The 21,098-nt window shown below is 40.1% G+C and overlaps 1 pseudogene; it reads right to left on the bottom strand.

The window, feature by feature from the left end:
* LOC128636468 (cytochrome P450 2G1-like) overlaps positions 1-21,098 on the bottom strand; it is a 48,391-nt pseudogene that overhangs the window by 15,472 nt on the left and 11,821 nt on the right.

The following is a 21,098-nucleotide window of genomic DNA, read 5'->3' on the forward strand; positions in this document are numbered from 1 at the left end:
AATTCTAATACACTGTGCTCTGTCCACCCGCTTCAAAAGTAATTTTTTTTTGTGAGCTAATGGTTTTGACAGTTCTCCAATTGGCGCCACGCACACAAATTTTTTTTTGCATGAGTGCCATATGACTAGAGCACCGATTGGAGAACAGTCAAAACTGCTAGCTCACAAAAAAAATCTTTTTAAGTGGGCGGCCGGAGCGAGGGGTATTAGAATTAAATTAAAAAGTTCATTCCTGATTTTCATATAAAGATACAAAGAGAACAAAGAAAATTTGATAATAGGAGTAAATTAGAAAGTTGCTTAAAAATTGCATGCTTTATCAGAATAATTCAAGAAAAAAAATCGGGTTTGTTATCCCTTTAAGAAATTTCTTTCTCCAATGTCCTTTTTCTTATTATAGTAAAATGTTGAGAATACAATCATTTACCTTAGCCCATGGAGAACTCATTACTTGGTACCCTTCATTAAACAAGTAGAGCAATTTCCACAGCTTCTTGTCTTCATAGTTAGATCGTTTTCCAAAGACCATTGAGGACATCACGTTGGCTACAGATTGGTTGAGGATATGAGTTGGATCCACCTCCCTCTCTAGAATGGAATAACATCATTCTCAAATTCATATTACATATTATGTAAAAACATCCTGAAGAGTGCCCACAGGCCAAAATATGTAAATGAGATGACTCTAGAGGCATTCAGTAGCTGTTCATGCTTCTGAAGTAATCAGTAAGGTAAGCTGCTAATCATTCAAAGTCATAACCCAGAAATTTTTATTTTAGCTGATGACTTTACAAGCCTGGTGGTGTTTAATGATGTGCAGATTACCTCTAAAGTAGTTTTTAAACCATCAAATGTCTCCAAGATGTTCTCCGATGTAATCCTGTTTGTCTTGGGAGCACAATGTCTACTATACCAGGGGTCAGACACCTTGGGTCCCCAGATGTTTTGGGACTACATTTTCTATGATGCTGAGACACTCTTTATGCTCTCTGAGCATCATGGGAAGTGTAGCTCCCAAACACATGGGGGCCAAAGGTTGCTGACCCCTGTACTATACTAATAACGCCCTTGCTTAAATGATTTAAAAAATACATACATGCATATTTCTATGGTTTTGGACCACAACAGGTTAATTTCATGCATGTAACTTATTAGCATCACTACACACTATTAGTGATGTCCCGAACTGTTCGCCCGCGAACGGTTCACAGCGAACATAGCTTGTTCGCGTTCGCGTTTGTGGGCGAACACATGGCGATGTTCGATCCGCCCCTATGTGTCATCATTGTGGAAACTTTGACCCTTTATGTCACAGCCTCCTGACACATTAGAGCCAATCAACATCAGACACTCCCTCACAGACCCTCCCAGCTACTCGGAATCCGCCATTTTAGACTCATAACGACCTTGCTTTTTTAATGAGAGGACGTGTTGTGTTTTCGCTCCTGACATTAATAGTAAAAACATAGCTAGGCTAGTGTATTTACAGTCCAGAAGGACTCCACTCATCTCTGCTGCAAGCACAGCACCCCAAAAAGCCCTTTTTAGGGCTATATTTCGTGCCGTTTTTTTTTTTTTTATTAGCATTTGCCTGGCTTTCAGGCTGTGTTTTTAAGGCTCACAGCATATGCTGTGACTACTGCCACCACTGATATCTCCCTAACAACATTAGTTTAAATTTAACTAACCCAAAAATATAATTATTTTTCTAGTGTAATTTTTTTTCATTTTCTATCAGGCCAGTGTCACACAGCATATACTCTGGTTCATTGCTCTGTGCCAGCCAGCAGCCAGCAGTGTTAATATCCGTTTATAACATTATTTTTAATTTTAATAAAAACACAAAAAAATATTTTTCTAGTGTAATCTAATTACATTTACTATCATGCCTGTGTCTGTCAGGCTCACTCAGCATTAATATACCTCTTTTTTTTTCAGTCTTTTGGTTAATTGGTCTGTGCCAGGCAGCCACCCAGCACTCATATCTATTTTTCTTTCACCTTAATTTTAATATAAAAAAAAAGTTTACATTTGTTTGCTAGTGTAATCAAATCTAATTTTCTATCCGGCCTGTGTGTTTTGCTGACATAGAGAGCCTACTGTGTTTACTTGCTGCCCTGAGGATACTTCTCTAACCGAACCGCTCAACAAAAGTGAATTAGAGAACAAAGTCCGACAACATCCAACTAAATAATTAACAAGAACAAAGAGAGGATTGTATTTTGCACAATAAAATACACTTGAAAGACAGTGTAAGACCCCCTGGTGGGTCCTCCAACAAAGGATACAAAAAATCGTAACCTCCACATCATCAAAAAGATCACAACTAAAGCAACAAACTATTGCCATACTAACCCTCTGGATACTATTATAAGAGACCCCCTGGTGGGTTTCCACAAAAGTTTGCCTCAACGAACAGGATTTACAGAATAACTATACCGGTATAGTACAACCATCTTGGAATTTTTTCTTTTTTAAGGTACCTTTTATTTTTTAAGCCCCGGGCGAATGCATTTTTGCATACTCTTCTATTTCATGTGTGTTATATCAATATCTGCAGGATTCTACATATAAACTGTAAGCCCCTTTTTTGCTCTAGTTAATAATATCACATACACATTTCTAGGAACGCTATTATATTTTAGAATAATTATATTTCTTACTGTTTTGTATTGATTATATTTTAATTCCGGATCCGGTCAAAAAATAGGTAGTTCTAGCTTTTATTGTTTTTACTGTATGCATGTATTTATAAGTTACTTTGAATAAATTCTTATATATTATTTACTAAATATCAGATATCTGTCTTTCATATAACGGATTGAAATTATTATACTTCTAGTAAATTCAAACTTACACTTGCATTTGTTTTACACAGTATCAAATAAACATCTTAACATAGTATCAAACACTAGGCAAGATTTAGACTAGAGTAAATCTGGTTCAGAGCTACTCCGGTCGCACTGCAAACTATACAAATATCCCCATATTCTAACAACTATTTTTTTAGTTATAGGTGGTTTTCTTTGAGGTAAAACCACAGTTTGTAGTGTTTTCGTTGCCGCTAAATTCACACCAACATTTAGGGTAAAATTGAAAGTTGCTCTTCCAAAAGCAACTATCACATTTGTCCATTACTTGCTGCCCTCCCTAGTCTATGAGCCACGACTCATATGTGTTTAACCTTTTTTTAATTTCCCCCCCAAAAAAATAATTTCAATCATTTTTCTAGTGTAATCTAATAGTATTTTCTATCAGGCGTGTGTGTATCCGACATACATAGCCTACTGTTTTTAATAGCTGCCCTTCCAAGGCTATCAGCCACGATTCATATGTATGTGCTTAACCTTTTTCTTAAAATTTCCAAAAAAAAGTCTTTAAATCATTATGCTAGTGTAATCTAATTGTATTTTCTATCAGGCCTGTGTCTAACTGTCTATCTGACTTACACAGCATACTGTTGTTATAATTGCTGCCCTACGTAGCAGCCAGCCAGTGCGACCACTCATAGAGTCATATGTGCATTGCACTTCTTAACATAATTTTAATATTAAAATCTAAAATTTTAAAATATTTTGCTAGTGTAATGTAACTTAATTTTCTATCAGTCCTGTGTTTTTGTCACTTACACAGCATACTGTGTTCAATTACTGCCCTACCTACCATCCACGACTCATATCTGCCAGCCTGTCTGCTAGGCCCAAGTAGCCAATTAGTGGCACCAATCACAATTCTTGTAACAGTAATAAAAATAAAAAAAATCATAATTTTTTGGACTGCAAATATTCAGTCTCCTAGGGCCATTGAATTTAATTTACCTCCTGCCTGCCACTGCCAGCCTTTTGTGCCAGGCCGTCTAGCCAACTATTTACACAAATCATAATTGTTGTCACAGTCAGACAGTATAGTTATTAATTTAAATAAAAAAAAAATTTAGTGTTGATCTTAACCCTCAGTTTGCTCGTGCCTTTGAATTGCACTTTTCTACAGCCTTCCAAGCCTGTGTGCCAGGCCTACTTAAAAAATATTTACACCAATCATATTTGTTGTGACAGTATTCTAATAATTAAAAATTAAAATTTTTAGTAATAGTTGCTGTGATTTGAATCGTCAGTTTGCTGGTGCCATTGAAACGCACTTTCCTCCTGCCTTGCAGCCTGCTGTGAGCCAGGCCCCTACCTAGACAATTGTTGTCAGCAATCATATTTCTGTTAACAGTATTGCAAAAATTGTCAATCATCACTGTTTAGACTGTCAGTAATCAGTCTCCTAGTGTCCTTGAATTGCATCTCCCTCCTGCCTGCCATCCTTTTGTGCCAGGCCGTCTTGCCAACTATTTACACCAATCCTAATTTTTTGTCACAGTATAGTTACTAATTATAATTAAAAAAATCTTTATTGTTGATGATCTTAACCCTCAGTTTGCTCGTGCCTTTGAATTCAGTTGTCTACAGCCTTCCAAGCCTGTGTGCCAGGCCTACTTAAAAAATATTTACACCAATCATATTTGTTGTGACAGTATTCTAATAATTAAAAATTAAAATTTTTGGTAATAGTTGCTGTGATTTGAATCGTCAGTTTGCTGGTGCCATTGAAACGCACTTTCCTGCTGCCTTGCAGCCTGCTGTGAGCCAGGCCCCCACCTAGCCAATTGTTGTCAGCAATCATATTTCTGTTAACAGTATTGCAAAAATTGTCAATCATCACTGTTTAGACTGTCAGTAATCAGTCTCCTAGTGTCCTTGAATTGCATCTCCCTCCTGCCTGCCATCCTTTTGTGCCAGGCCGTCTTGCCAACTATTTACACCAATCCTAATTTTTTGTCACAGTATAGTTACTAATTATAATTAAAAAAATCTTTATTGTTGATGATCTTAACCCTCAGTTTGCTCGTGCCTTTGAATTCAGTTGTCTACAGCCTTCCAAGCCTGTGTGCCAGGCCTACTTAAAAAATATTTACACCAATCATATTTGTTGTGACAGTATTCTAATAATTAAAAATTAAAAATTTTGGTAATAGTTGCTGTGATTTGAATCGTCAGTTTGCTGGTGCCATTGAAAAGCACTTTCCTGCTGCCTTGCAGCCTGCTGTGAGCCAGGCCCCCACCTAGCCAATTGTTGTCAGCAATCATATTTCTTTTAACAGTATTGCAAAAATTGTCAATCATCACTGTTTAGACTGTCAGTAATCAGTCTCCTAGTGTCCTTGAATTGCATCTCCCTCCTGCCTGCCATCCTTTTGTGCCAGGCCGTCTTGCCAACTATTTACACCAATCTTAATTTTTTGTCACAGTATAGTTACTAATTAAAATTAAAAAAATCTTTATTGTTGATGATCTTAACCCTCAGTTTGCTTGTGCCTTTGAATTGCAGTTTTCTACAGCCTTCCAAGCCTGTGTGCCAGGCCTACTTAAAAAATATTTACACCAATCATATTTGTTGTGACAGTATTCTAATAATTAAAAATTAAAATTTTTGGTAATAGTTGCTGTGATTTGAATCGTCAGTTTGCTGGTGCCATTGAAACGCACTTTCCTGCTGCCTTGCAGCCTGCTGTGAGCCAGGCCCCCACCTAGCCAATTGTTGTCAGCAATCATATTTCTGTTAACAGTATTGCAAAAATTGTCAATCATCACTGTTTAGACTGTCAGTAATCAGTCTCCTAGTGTCCTTGAATTGCATCTCCCTCCTGCCTGCCATCCTTTTGTGCCAGGCCGTCTTGCCAACTATTTACACCAATCCTAATTTTTTGTCACAGTATAGTTACTAATTATAATTAAAAAAAATCTTTATTGTTGATGATCTTAACCCTCAGTTCACTCGTGCCTTTGAATTCAGTTGTCTACAGCCTTCCAAGCCTGTGTGCCAGGCCTACTTAAAAAAATATTTACACCAATCATATTTGTTGTGACAGTATTCTAATAATTAAAAATTAAAAATTTTGGTAATAGTTGCTGTGATTTGAATCGTCAGTTTGCTGGTGCCATTGAAACGCACTTTCCTGCTGCCTTGCAGCCTGCTGTGAGCCAGGCCCCCACCTAGCCAATTGTTGTCAGCAATCATATTTCTTTTAACAGTATTGCAAAAATTGTCAATCATCACTGTTTAGACTGTCAGTAATCAGTCTCCTAGTGTCCTTGCATTGCATCTCCCTCCTGCCTGCCATCCTATTGTGCCAGGCCGTCTTGCCAACTATTTACACCAATCTTAATTTTTTGTCACAGTATAGTTACTAATTAAAATTAAAAAAATCTTTATTGTTGATGATCTTAACCCTCAGTTTGCTCGTGCCTTTGAATTGCAGTTTTCTACAGCCTTCCAAGCCTGTGTGCCAGGCCTACTTAAAAAATATTTACACCAATCATATTTGTTGTGACAGTATTCTAATAATTAAAAATTAAAAATTTTGGTAATGGTTGCTGTGATTTGAATCGTCAGTTTGCTGGTGCCATTGAAACGCACTTTCCTGCTGCCTTGCAGCCTGCTGTGAGCCAGGCCCCCACCTAGCCAATTGTTGTCAGCAATCATATTTCTGTTAACAGTATTGCAAAAATTGTCAATCATCACTGTTTAGACTGTCAGTAATCAGTCTCCTAGTGTCCTTGAATTGCATCTCCCTCCTGCCTGCCATCCTTTTGTGCCAGGCCGTCTTGCCAACTATTTACACCAATCCTAATTTTTTGTCACAGTATAGTTACTAATTAAAATTAAAAAAATCTTTATTGTTGATGATCTTAACCCTCAGTTTGCTTGTGCCTTTGAATTCAGTTGTCTACAGCCTTCCAAGCCTGTGTGCCAGGCCTACTTAAAAAATATTTACACCAATCATATTTGTTGTGACAGTATTCTAATAATTAAAAATTAAAAATTTTGGTAATAGTTGCTGTGATTTGAATCGTCAGTTTGCTGGTGCCATTGAAACGCACTTTCCTGCTGCCTTGCAGCCTGCTGTGAGCCAGGCCCCCACCTAGCCAATTGTTGTCAGCAATCATATTTCTTTTAACAGTATTGCAAAAATTGTCAATCATCACTGTTTAGACTGTCAGTAATCAGTCTCCTAGTGTCCTTGAATTGCATCTCCCTCCTGCCTGCCATCCTTTTGTGCCAGGCCGTCTTGCCAACTATTTACACCAATCTTAATTTTTTGTCACAGTATAGTTACTAATTAAAATTAAAAAAATCTTTATTGTTGATGATCTTAACCCTCAGTTTGCTCGTGCCCTTGAATTGCAGTTTTCTACAGCCTTCCAAGCCTGTGTGCCAGGCCTACTTAAAAAATATTTACACCAATCATATTTGTTGTGACAGTATTCTAATAATTAAAAATAAAATTTTTTGGTAATAGTTGCTGTGATTTGAATCGTCAGTTTGCTGGTGCCATTGAAACGCACTTTCCTGCTGCCTTGCAGCCTGCTGTGAGCCAGGCCCCCACCTAGCCAATTGTTGTCAGCAATCATATTTCTGTTAACAGTATTGCAAAAATTGTCAATCATCACTGTTTAGACTGTCAGTAATCAGTCTCCTAGTGTCCTTGAATTGCATCTCCCTCCTGCCTGCCATCCTTTTGTGCCAGGCCGTCTTGCAACTATTTACACCAATCCTAATTTTTTGTCACAGTATAGTTACTAATTATAATTAAAAAAATCTTTATTGTTGATGATCTTAACCCTCAGTTTGCTCGTGCCTTTGAATTCAGTTGTCTACAGCCTTCCAAGCCTGTGTGCCAGGCCTACTTAAAAAATATTTACACCAATCATATTTGTTGTGACAGTATTCTAATAATTAAAAATTAAATTTTTTGGTAATAGTTGCTGTGATTTGAATCGTCAGTTTGCTGGTGCCATTGAAACGCATTTTCCTGCTGCCTTGCAGCCTGCTGTGAGCCAGGCCCCCACCTAGCCAATTGTTGTCAGCAATCATATTTCTGTTAACAGTATTGCAAAAATTGTCAATCATCACTGTTTAGACTGTCAGTAATCAGTCTCCTAGTGTCCTTGAATTGCATCTCCCTCCTGCCTGCCATCCTTTTGTGCCAGGCCGTCTTGCCAACTATTTACACCAATCTTAATTTTTTGTCACAGTATAGTTACTAATTAAAATTAAAAAAATCTTTATTGTTGATGATCTTAACCCTCAGTTTGCTCGTGCCTTTGAATTGCACTTTTCTACAGCCTTCCAAGCCTGTGTGCCAGGCCTACTTAAAAAATATTTACACCAATCATATTTGTTGTGACAGTATTCTAATAATTAAAAATTAAAATTTTTGGTAATAGTTGCTGTGATTTGAATCGTCAGTTTGCTGGTGCCATTAAAACGCACTTTCCTCCTGCTGCCTTGCAGCCTGCTGTGAGCCAGGCCCCTACCTAGCCAATTGTTGTCAGCAATCATATTTCTGTTAACAGTATTGCAAAAATTGTCAATCATCACTGTTTAGACTGTCAGTAATCAGTCTCCTAGTGTCCTTGAATTGCATCTCCCTCCTGCCTGCCATCCTTTTGTGCCAGGCCGTCTTGCCAACTATTTACACCAATCCTAATTTTTTGTCACAGTATAGTTACTAATTATAATTAAAAAAATCTTTATTGTTGATGATCTTAACCCTCAGTTTGCTCGTGCCTTTGAATTCAGTTTTCTACAGCCTTCCAAGCTTGTGTGCCAGGCCTACTTAAAAAATATTTACACCAATCATATTTGTTGTGACAGTATTCTAATAATTAAAAATTAAATTTTTTGGTAATAGTTGCTGTGATTTGAATCGTCAGTTTGCTGGTGCCATTGAAACGCACTTTCCTCCTGCCTTGCAGCCTGCTGTGAGCCAGGCCCCTACCTAGCCAATTGTTGTCAGCAATCATATTTCTGTTAACAGTATTGCAAAAATTGTCAATCATCACTGTTTAGACTGTCAGTAATCAGTCTCCTAGTGTCCTTGAATTGCATCTCCCTCCTGCCTGCCATCCTTTTGTGCCAGGCCGTCTTGCCAACTATTTACACCAATCCTAATTTTTTGTCACAGTATAGTTACTAATTATAATTAAAAAAATCTTTATTGTTGATGATCTTAACCCTCAGTTTGCTCGTGCCTTTGAATTCAGTTGTCTACAGCCTTCCAAGCCTGTGTGCCAGGCCTACTTAAAAAATATTTACACCAATCATATTTGTTGTGACAGTATTCTAATAATTAAAAATTAAAATTTTTGGTAATAGTTGCTGTGATTTGAATCGTCAGTTTGCTGTTGCCATTGAAACGCACTTTCCTGCTGCCTTGCAGCCTGCTGTGAGCCAGGCCCCCACCTAGCCAATTGTTGTCAGCAATCATATTTCTGTTAACAGTATTGCAAAAATTGTCAATCATCACTGTTTAGACTGTCAGTAATCAGTCTCCTAGTGTCCTTGAATTGCATCTCCCTCCTGCCTGCCATCCTTTTGTGCCAGGCCGTCTTGCCAACTATTTACATCAATCCTAATTTTTTGTCACAGTATAGATACTAATTATAATTAAAAAAATCTTTATTGTTGATGATCTTAACCCTCAGTTTGCTCGTGCCTTTGAATTCAGTTGTCTACAGCCTTCCAAGCCTGTGTGCCAGGCCTACTTAAAAAATATTTACACCAATCATATTTGTTGTGACAGTATTCTAATAATTAAAAATTAAAATATTTGGTAATAGTTGCTGTGATTTGAATCGTCAGTTTGCTGGTGCCATTGAAACGCACTTTCCTGCTGCCTTGCAGCCTGCTGTGAGCCAGGCCCCCACCTAGCCAATTGTTGTCAGCAATCATATTTCTGTTAACAGTATTGCAAAAATTGTCAATCATCACTGTTTAGACTGTCAGTAATCAGTCTCCTAGTGTCCTTGAATTGCATCTCCCTCCTGCCTGCCATCCTTTTGTGCCAGGCCGTCTTGCCAACTATTTACACCAATCCTAATTTTTTGTCACAGTATAGTTACTAATTATAATTAAAAAAATCTTTATTGTTGATGATCTTAACCCTCAGTTTGCTCGTGCCTTTGAATTCAGTTGTCTACAGCCTTCCAAGCCTGTGTGCCAGGCCTACTTAAAAAATATTTACACCAATCATATTTGTTGTGACAGTATTCTAATAATTAAAAATTAAACTTTTTGGTAATAGTTGCTATGATTTGAATCGTCAGTTTGCTGGTGCCATTGAAACGCACTTTCCTGCTGCCTTGCAGCCTGCTGTGAGCCAGGCCCCCACCTAGCCAATTGTTGTCAGCAATCATATTTCTGTTAACAGTATTGCAAAAATTGTCAATCATCACTGTTTAGACTGTCAGTAATCAGTCTCCTAGTGTCCTTGAATTGCATCTCCCTCCTGCCTGCCATCCTTTTGTGCCAGGCCGTCTTGCCAACTATTTACACCAATCTTAATTTTTTGTCACAGTATAGTTACTAATTAAAATTAAAAAAATCTTTATTGTTGATGATCTTAACCCTCAGTTTGCTCGTGCCTTTGAATTGCAGTTTTCTACAGCCTTCCAAGCCTGTGTGCCAGGCCTACTTAAAAAATATTTACACCAACCATATTTGTTGTGACAGTATTCTAATAATTAAAAATTAAAATTTTTGGTAATAGTTGCTGTGATTTGAAACCTCAGTTTGCTGGTGCCATTGAATAGCACTTTCCTCCTGCCTTGCAGCCTGCTGTGAGCCAGGCACACCTAGCCAATTGTTGTCAGCAATCATATTTCTGTTAACAGTATTGCAAAAATTGTCAATCATCACTGTTTTGACTGTCATTAATCAGTCTCCTAGTGTCCTTGAATTGCATCTCCCTCCTACCTGCCATCCTTTTGTGCCAGGCCGTCTTGCCAACTATTTACACCAATCCTAATTGTTGTCACAGTATAGTTACTAATTTAAATAAAAAAAAATCTTTATTGTTGATCTTAATCCTCATTTTGCTTGTGCCATTGAATTGCACTTTTCTACTGCCTGCCAGCTTGTGTGCCAGGCCCAACTATCCAATCAGTGCTAGCAATCATATTTCTTTTAACAGTATTGCAAAATTTGTCAATCAACACTGTTTTGACTGTCAATCTGCAGTCTACTAGTGCCCTTGAATTGCATTTTCCTCCTTCCTGTCTGCCTGTGTGCCAGTCCCAACTAGCCAATTAGTGCCACCACTCATATTTATTGTAACAGGATTGGAATTTTTGTTAATCATAACTGTTTTGACTGTGATTCTTCAGTCTCCTAGTGCCATTGAATTGCAGTTTCCTTTCTCCCAGCGTGTGTGCCAGACAGGCTCATTTGCCAAATAGTGCCAAACAATCATATTTGTTGCCACAGTACTAGTAATATTTCAAAAAATTAACAATTTGTGATTTTTAAAACATCTGTCTTTTTTGTTGTTGTCAGTCTCACAGCGTATACTGTGCCCACTTTCACAGTGCCACCACTCAATTGGTGTAATAGTATTGTTAGCGTCCATTTAAAAAAAAATGACAGACAGAGGCAGGCCACCCCGCAGGTTCCGTGGTCGTGGTCGTGGTGCTGTGATTCCTTTAGACCCTACAAATATGCACATTGTTCAGACGCCGGGTGCCAGGGGGGATGCAAAAACTTCTGAGGAGGACCTAGTTGAATGGCTAACACAGGAAACCCAATCTTCTTCAGCTTCCGCTGCTAGTCCTCCTAACCTTGACGCACCATCTAAGTCCAGCTGTGCTTTGGGCAGGTCTCAAGTGACCAGTGACACTCCGCCGCCTGTCGCCACCACCAACACTAGAACCACAGCCGCTTCACTTGATCTGTCACAGGAGTTATTGACACATCATTTTGAAGAAATGAGTGATGCGCAACCATCATTGAGGATGTAGATAATAGTGATCAGTCTCAGTCAGGCAGCATTACCAACATGGAGGTACGGTGTGATGATGATGGTGATGTTGTACCCACTGCTGCTTCCTTTCTTGATGTTTCAGATACAAGTGAAGCGGTTGATGATGATGTGTCGGTGGATGTCACGTGGGTGCCTGCTAGAAGAGAAGAAGAAGAGGGGGAAAGTTCAGATGGGGAGACAGAGAGGAGGAGGAGGAGGAGACGATTTGGAAGCACGGGGAGGTCGTCTCAAGGAGCTAGTGGTACAGTCAGACAGCATGCATTGTCACCAGGGGTCAGCCAGACAGCCCGCCGACGCCCATCAACGCATGCTGTTGCCACCACCAGAATGCCGTCATCGCAGAGCTCAGCAGTGTGGCATTTTTTTTGTGTGTCTGCCTCTGACAACAGCGATGCCATTTGCAACCTGTGCCAAAAGAAACTGAGTCGTGGGAAGTCCAACAGCCACCTAGGTACAACTGCTTTGCGAAGGCACATGGTCTCCCATCACAAAGGCCAATGGGAAGAACACATGAGTAGAAGCAGCACACAAAGTGAAAGCCGCCCTCCTCCTCCTGCTCCAGCATCTTCAGCCACGTCAACCAGTGCTGTCCTCCTTGCCCCCTCTCAACCATCCTCCACTCAGTCTCTCTTACGTAGCAGTTCCTGGTCATCTGCCCACAGTCAGGTGTCTGTCAAGGACATGTTTGAGCGTAAGAAGCCAATTTCTCAAAGTCACCCCCTTGCCCGGCGTCTGACAGCTGGCTTGTCTGAACTCTTAGCCCGCCAGCTTTTACCATACAAGCTGGTGGAGTCTGATGCTTTCAAAAAATTTGTATCTATTGGGACACCGCAGTGGAAGGTACCTGGCAGAAATTTTTTTTCACAAAAGGCAATCCCAAACCTGTACTCTGTTGTGAGAAAGGAAGTTATGGCATGTCTGGCACACAGCGTTGGGGCAAGGGTCCATATGACCACGGATAGCTGGTCTGCAAAGCATGGTCAGGGCAGGTATATCACCTACACTGCGCATTGGGTAAACCTGCTGACTTCTGACAAGCATGGAATGCGTGGCTCTGCAGAAGAGTTGGTGACACCGCCATGACTTGCAGGCAGGCCTGCTGCTACCTCCTCTACTCCTCCTACTCCATCCTCTTCCATAACCTCTTCCTCGGCTGAGTCCTCTTCAACTTCTGCGTCTTGCTCCACATCTATGGCACCCCCCCAGCTCCCCAGGTACTATGCTACATCCCGGGTAAGGCAGTGTCACGCCGTCTTGGGGTTGACTTGCCTGAAAGCGGAGAGTCACACCGCACTAGCACTCCTGATGCACAGGTGGAGCAGTGGCTGACTCCGCACCAACTGGAGATTGGCAAGGTTGTTTCTGACAATGGAAGTAATTTGGTGGCGGCATTGAAATTGGGCAAGTTGACACATGTGCCGTGCATGGCACATGTGTGTAATCTGATTGTACAACGATTTGTCCATAAGTACCCAGGCTTACAGGACGTCCTGAAGCAGGCCAGGAAGGTGTGTGGCCATTTCAGGCGTTCCTACACGGCCATGGCGCACTTGTCTGATATCCAGCGTTGAAACAACCTGCCAGTGAGGCGCTTGATTTGCGACAGCCCGACACGGTGGAATTCAACACTCCTAATGTTTGACCGCCTGCTCCAACAAGAAAAAGCTGTTAATGAGTATTTGTATGACCGGGGTGCTAGGACAGCCTCTGGGGAGCTGGAGATATTTTTGCCAAATTACTGGACGCTCATGCGCAATGCCTGTAGGCTCATGCGTCCTTTTGAGGAGGTGACAAACCTTGTCAGTCGCACCGAAGGCACCATCAGCGACATCATACCATTTGTTTTCTTCCTGGAGCGTGCCCTGCGAAGAGTGCTGGATCAGGCAGTAGATGAGCGTGAAGAGGAAGAGGAAGAGTTGTGGTGTCCATCACCCCCACAAACAGCCGAATCAGCATTTCTTGCTGGACCTGCGGCAATGCAGGAAGAGGATTGTGAGGAAGAGGAGTCAGAGGAGGAATGTGGCTTTGGGGAGGATGAGGAGGAGGAAGACCGAGCACAACAGTCATCCCAGGGTGCTAGTTGTTGTCACCTCTCAGGTACCCGTGGTGTTGTACGTGGCTGGGGGGAAGAAGATACCATCAGTGAGATCAGCGAGGAGGAGGAACGCGACATGATTAGCTCAGCATCCAACCTTGTTCAAATGGGTTCTTTCATGCTGTCGTGCCTGTTGAGGGACCCTCGTATAAAAAAGCTGAAGGAGAACGACCTGTACTGGGTGTCCACGCTCCTCGACCCCCGGTATAAGCATAAAGTGCCTGAAATGTTACCAAATTCCGCAAGTCGGAAAGGATGGAGCATTTTCATAATAAATTAAAAACTATGCTTTATACAGCGTATAAGGGTGATGTCACAGCACCACGGGAATGTAACAGGGGAAGAGATGAAATTTATCCTTCTCCTCCCACGACCACGGCGGCAAGGAACGGGCGCTTTCCTGACGTCTTGTTGATGGAGGACATGCGTACCTTTTTAACTCCCATGCACCATCAGAGCCTTTCGGGATCCAGCCTTAGAGAAAGACTCAATCGACAGCTAGCAGACTACCTAGCTTTAACTGCGGATCTCGACACTCTCAGGAGCGATGGACCCCTTGACTACTGGGTGTGCAGGCTGGACTTGTGGCCTGAGCTATCCCAATTTGCAATGGAACTTCTGGCCTGCCCCGCTTCAAGTGTCCTGTCCGAAAGGACTTTTAGTGCAGCAGGAGGTTTTGTCACTGAGAAGAGAAGTCGCCTAGGTCAAAAAAGCCTTGACTATCTCACTTTTATAAAAATGAATGAGGGCTGGATCCCGAAGGGACTGACATTGGGCGATACATTTGAATAAAAAACTACTGATGATGATATGAGCTGCCTTGGGCTACAACTGTTACACAGGCTGGCCTTTTTTTCTTGGTTATAAAGACGGAGGACTTGCTTGACTTATCCGCCAACAACTAGTGTTCAAGCCACAAGCTTTTCGGGCACTTTATAAATGTTTCACAAACATCGATTTTTCTGGCCGCTGCTACAGCAGTTGCTCCAACAATACCCCAATGTTTCAGTCATTTGTACATTCCTAATTTTTCTGGCCTCTGCTGCATCTCTGTGGGTACAAAACTCAAATAAAAAAAATAAGGCACATAACACTAGTGATTAAACTGTTACGAATTGTACAACTTTACACACCACTCATATCCGGTGGACCATTCAATTGAACGCAAAATGCAACAAATTTGAAAGAGTAGGACCGACCAAGCATCTTTATCCGTCTCTTGGTTGATCTAAATTATCTCTGTGTTCCATCTATGACATACCTGTACTCTATTGTGCAAAAGGGTGGCATATGTTTTGTTTCATGCTGTTGTGCCTGTTGCGGGTCGTGGCCCATGATATAAAAAGGCTGAAGGAGAACGACCTGTAGTAATGGTTGCCCCATCCAGTTTTTATAAAAATGTTCCTGGTTCCTCTCAATTATCTTTGGGTTTCTAAAATGGATGCCATACCTGTACTCGCTTGTGCAAAAGGATGGCATATGTGGTGGTGTTTCCTGCAGTTGTTTCTGTTGAGGGTGCTGGACCCTCTTATAAAAAAGCTGAAGGTGAACGACCTGGAGTGGGAGTCCAAGCATGGTTTTTGGTGCTATTTCACTTTTACAAACAATTATCTGTTGTTTTCACAAATCAATGCCGTACCAGTACTCTATTGTTCCAAAGTATGCCATATGTTCTCTTTCTTGCTGGTATTTTGTTTGAGGGTCCTGGACACTCTTATAAAAAGGCCTAAGGTGAAAGAGGTGTACTGGGTGTCCACTCATTTTTATTTTCTATTTCTCATTTGACCAAAATTATCTCTGGTTTTGTAAAATCAATGCCGTACCTGTACTCTATTGTTCAAAAGGATGCCATACGCCCTCTTTCCTGCTGGTGTTTTTTTTGGAGTGTCCAGGACCATCTTATAAAAAGGCCTAAGGAGAAAGAGGTGTACTGGTTGGCCACTCATTGTTATTTTTCTATTGAACAATTGACCAAAATGATCTCTGTGTTTGTAAAATCAATGCTGTACCTGTACTCTATTGTTCAAAAGGATGCCATACGTCCTCTTTCCTGCTGGTTTTTTTTTTGAGGGTCCAGGACCCTCTTATAAAAAGGCCTAAGGAGAAAGAGGTGTACTGGCTGTCCATTGAATCATTTTTTTTATTCAAATTTACATTTTAAAAAAAAATTCTATGGGTTTCTAAAATCTATGCCTTTCCTGTACTCTATTGTTCAAAAGTATGCCATATGTCCTCTTTCCTGCTGGTTTTTTGTTTGAGGGTCCTGGACCCTCTTATAAAAAGGCATTATGGATAAAGAATTGTACCTGGTGACTGTCCATCCAATCATTTTTTTTAATTCAAATTCACGGTTGCAACAAATTATCCCCGGGTTTCTAAAATCAATGCCTTTCCTATAATCTTTTTTTTCACAAAGGATGCCATATGTCCTCTTTCCTACTGCTGGTTTTGTTGAGTGTCCTGGAGTCTCTGCTAAAAAGGCCGAAGGATAAAGAAGTGTACTGGGTGTCTATTCAATGTTTTTTTTAGATTTCACATGTGTATCTTATTTTTTCTGTCTTTCAAAAATCAATGCCTTTCCTGTAATCTATTTTTCAAAAGGATGCCATATGTCCTCTTTCATGCTGTTCTTTCTGTTGAGGCTCCGGGACACTCTGTTAAAAAGGCCTAAGGATAAAGTAGTGTACTGGGTGTCCAATCAATGTTTTTTTTCTATTTCCCGGGTCATATAACTGATCTCTGTTTTTCTACAATCAATGCCTTTCCTGTAATCTAATTTTCAAAAGTATGCCATATTTCCTCTTTCCTGCTGGTGTTTTTTTTGAGGGTCCAGGACCCTCTTATAAAAAGGCCTAAGGAGAAAGTGGTGTACTGGGTGTCCATCGAATCATTTTTTTGATTCAAATTTACATTTGCAAAAAATTATCTATGGGTTTCTAAAATCAATGCCTTTCCTGTACTCTTACTGTATTGTTAAAAAGTATGCCATATGTCCCCTTTCCTGCTGGTGTTTTGTTTGAGGGTCCTGGACCCTCTTATAAAAAGGCCTAGGGAGAAAGAATTGTACTGGGTGTCCATCCAACCATTTTTTTGATTCAAATTCACGGTTGCAACAAATTATCCCCGGGTTTCTAAAATCAAGGCCTTTCCTATAATATTTTTTTCACAAAGGATGCCATATGTCCTCTTTCCTACTGCTGGTTTTGTTTAGTGTCCTGGAGCCTCTGCTAAAAAGGCCGAAGGATAAAGAAGTGTACTGGGTGTCTATTCAATGTTTTTTTAGATTTCACATGTGTATCTTATTTTTTCTGTCTTTCAAAAATCAATGCCTTTCCTGTAATCTATTTTTCAAAAGGATGCCATATGTCCTCTTTCATGCTCCGGGACACTCTTCTAAAAAGGCCTAAGGATAAATAAGTGTACTGGGTGTATAATCTATGTTTTTTTAGATTTCACGGTTGCAACTAATGATCTCTGTGTTTCTGAAATCAATGCCTTTCCTATAATCATTTTTTCCAAAGGATGCCATATGTCCTCTTTCCTGCTGCTGGTTTTGTCGAGGGTCCTGGAGCCTCTGCTGCGCATAATAAAGAAAAAAAAAATTAATTTAACTTGACATAATAACTGAGGCATGACTTCAGGAGTCAGGTGTGGTCGTAGGTAGTGGTTGTTGTTAGCAGATTATTTTTATTGCAAATTGCAATTGCCACAGCGTGCATAAAATGTGCGTCACTAGTCCAAATTGTTATTTTTTTTTTTCATTCAGGATTAGTTTGGGGTACGGCGCAATATTGGAAACGCAAAAAACAGGTCTCCATACCCGTTGATATAAGGGGTGACTACTACTGCTTTTACCAGGCTCCTCTTGGATAGCCCCAGAAAGTGTGACTATGAATCCCAAAAAGAAAATTAAATTAAGGTTGAAAACTAACTCCAAAGTAACTTGTAAGACCTGGAGCTCCTCAAACACACGTCCTACCTTAACAGCTATAGGCTCCACAACCCACAAATCTTAACTTTTTCATGCCAATTGATATTGCCACAGCTGGAACAACAGTAAATAACATGTGCGTCACCACAGTCTCCGAAGCTGTTGTCGGATGTATACAAAAACACTGATAAAGTATTCCTTTAGGAGCGCAAAGAGCTGGCTACCGGAACACCAGGAACTTCACAAGAGTGGCTGTATTGTGTTTCTGGTGATGTTTGAGACATCTGGGTAGTGTACAGGGAGGGCAAAAATCGTCTCCATCTCTGTGCACCAAAGGACATGACGTCCTTGTCATCCATAAGCACATGAAATTGCTGGCATTTTTGTTGCTTCAAGAAGTTCATTTTTTGTGGTGATAGATAGTACTGAATTAAATAAACTTTGGTTTCCTACCATACTCAAGAAAAACTTGTATTTCAAAATTCGTACTTGCTGTGGGAAACACTGGCCTGTCCATACCAGGAAGATGATTTAGACAGAAGTAACGAGCTCTGCTTGCAGGTGACACATGTTTATCGTTAATCATCAAAGGGGTTGCGTGCAGAATATGGCTGATGGCCCCTTATTCACATGTTTGTCCAGAGCCACAACATTTGCAAACAGCCAGAAGAAAGTTCGTTTCTCACCAGCCTAAGTTGAGCTTCATTTAACAAATGCTGATATTCAAAAAAATAGACAAACAGTGCCTTAAATAACACATTTGCGATATGGATTCACCAGAGCAAGGTCATTGCAAGTACTAAGTTCCCACGATAACAAAATTAAAATGCCACAACTATGCAATCTTCACCTTCAGATTATTATTGTCACACTCCATTGTACTCCTATGCCCAGCTCCCTGCTCTTGTTTTTATTGAGGGTCCTGGAGCCTCTGCTGAAAAGGCCTATGGATAATAAAGTGTACTGGGTGTCTGTTCAATTTTTTTTTTGATTTCCCGGTTGCAAGTAATTATCTCAGTGTTTCTAAAATCAATGCCTTTCCTGTAATCTATAATTCAAAAAGATTGACATATGTCCTCTTTCATGCTGCTGTTTCAGTTGCGGCTCCGGGACCCTCGTATTAACAAGGCCTGAGGATAAATAAGTGTAACCGGTGTCTAATGAATGTTTTTTTCTATTACACGGGTCATATAAATGATCTGTGGGTTTCTAAAATCAATGCCTTTCCTGTAATCTTTTATTCAAAAGTATGACATATCTCCTCTTTCATGCTGTTGTTTCGGTTGAGGCTCCGGGACCCTCGTATTAAAAAGGCCTGAGCATAAATAAGTGTCACGGCTATGTAATCATTTTTTTTTTCTAAATTCACGGTTGCAAATAATGATCTGTGGGTTTCTAAAATCAATGCCTTTCCTGTAATCTTTTATTCAAAAAGATGACATATCTCCTCTTTCATGCTGTTGTTTCGGTTGAGGCTCCAGGACCCTCGTATTAAAAAGGCCTGAGCATAAATAGGTGTCACGGCTGTGTAATCAATTTTTTTTTCTAAATTCACGGTTGCAAATAATGATCTGTGGGTTTCTAAAATCAATGCCTTTCCTGTAATCTTTTATTCAAAAGGATGACATATCTCCTCTTTCATGCTGTTGTTTCGGTTGAGGCTCCAGGACCCTCGTATTAAAAAGGCCTGAGCATAAATAAGTGTGACGGGTGTGTAATCAATTTTTTTTTCTAAATTCACGGTTGCAAATAATGATCTGTGGCTTTCTAAAATCAATGCCTTTCCTGTAATCTTTTATTCAAAAGTATGACATATCTCCTCTTTCATGCTGTTGTTTCGGTTGAGGCTCCGGGACCCTCGTATTAAAAAGGCCTGAGCATAAATAAGTGTCACGGCTGTGTAATCAATTTTTTTTTCTAAATTCACGGTTGCAAATAATGATCTGTGGCTTTCTAAAATCAATGCCTTTCCTGTAATCTTTTATTCAAAAGGATGACATATCTCCTCTTTCATGCTGTTGTTTCGGTTGAGGCTCCGGGACCCTCGTATTAAAAAGGCCTGAGCATAAATAAGTGTCACGGCTGTGTAATCAATTTTTTTTTCAAATTTCACGGTTGCAAATAATGATCTGTGGCTTTCTAAAATCAATGCCTTTCCTGTAATCTTTTATTCAAAAGTATGACATATCTCCTCTTTCATGCTGTTGTTTCGGTTGAGGCTCCGGGACCCTCGTATTAAAAAGGCCTGAGCATAAATAAGTGTCACGGCTGTGTAATCAATTTTTTTTTCTAAATTCACGGTTGCAAATAATGATCTGTGGCTTTCTAAAATCAATGCCTTTCCTGTAATCTTTTATTCAAAAGGATGACATATCTCCTCTTTCATGCTGTTGTTTCGGTTGAGGCTCCAGGACCCTCGTATTAAAAAGGCCTGAGCATAAATAGGTGTCACGGCTGTGTAATCAATTTTTTTTCTAAATTCACGGTTGCAAATAATGATCTGTGGGTTTCTAAAATCAATGCCTTTCTTGTAATCTTTTATTCAAAAGTATGACATATCTCCTCTTTCATGCTGTTGTTTCGGTTGAGGCTCCGAGACCCTCGTATTAAAAAGGCCTGAGCATAAATAAGTGTCACGGCTGTGTAATCAATTTTTTTTTTTAAATTCATGGTTGCAAATAATGATCTGTGGCTTTCTAAAATCAATGCCTTTCCTGTAATCTTTTATTCAAAAGGATGACATATCTCCTCTTTCATGCTGTTGTTTCGGTTGAGGCTCCGGGACCCTCGTATTAAAAAGGCCTGAGCATAAATAAGTGTCACGGCTGTGTAATCAATTTTTTTTTCAAATTTCACGGTTGCAAATAATGATCTGTGGCTTTCTAAAATCAATGCCTTTCCTGTAATCTTTTATTCAAAAGTATGACATATCTCCTCTTTCATGCTGTTGTTTCGGTTGAGGCTCCGGGACCCTCGTATTAAAAAGGCCTGAGCATAAATAAGTGTCACGGCTGTGTAATCAATTTTTTTTTCTACATTCACGGTTGCAAATATTGATCTGTGGGTTTCTAAAATCAATGCCTTTCCTGTAATCTTTTATTCAAAAGGATGACATATCTCCTCTTTCATGCTGTTGTTTCGGTTGAGGCTCCAGGACCCTCGTATTAAAAAAGGCCTGAGCATAAATAAGTGTGACGGATGTGTAA

The sequence above is a fragment of the Bombina bombina genome, chromosome 7 (assembly GCF_027579735.1).
Source record: "Bombina bombina isolate aBomBom1 chromosome 7, aBomBom1.pri, whole genome shotgun sequence".
In the NCBI taxonomy this organism is placed as follows: domain Eukaryota; kingdom Metazoa; phylum Chordata; class Amphibia; order Anura; family Bombinatoridae; genus Bombina; species Bombina bombina.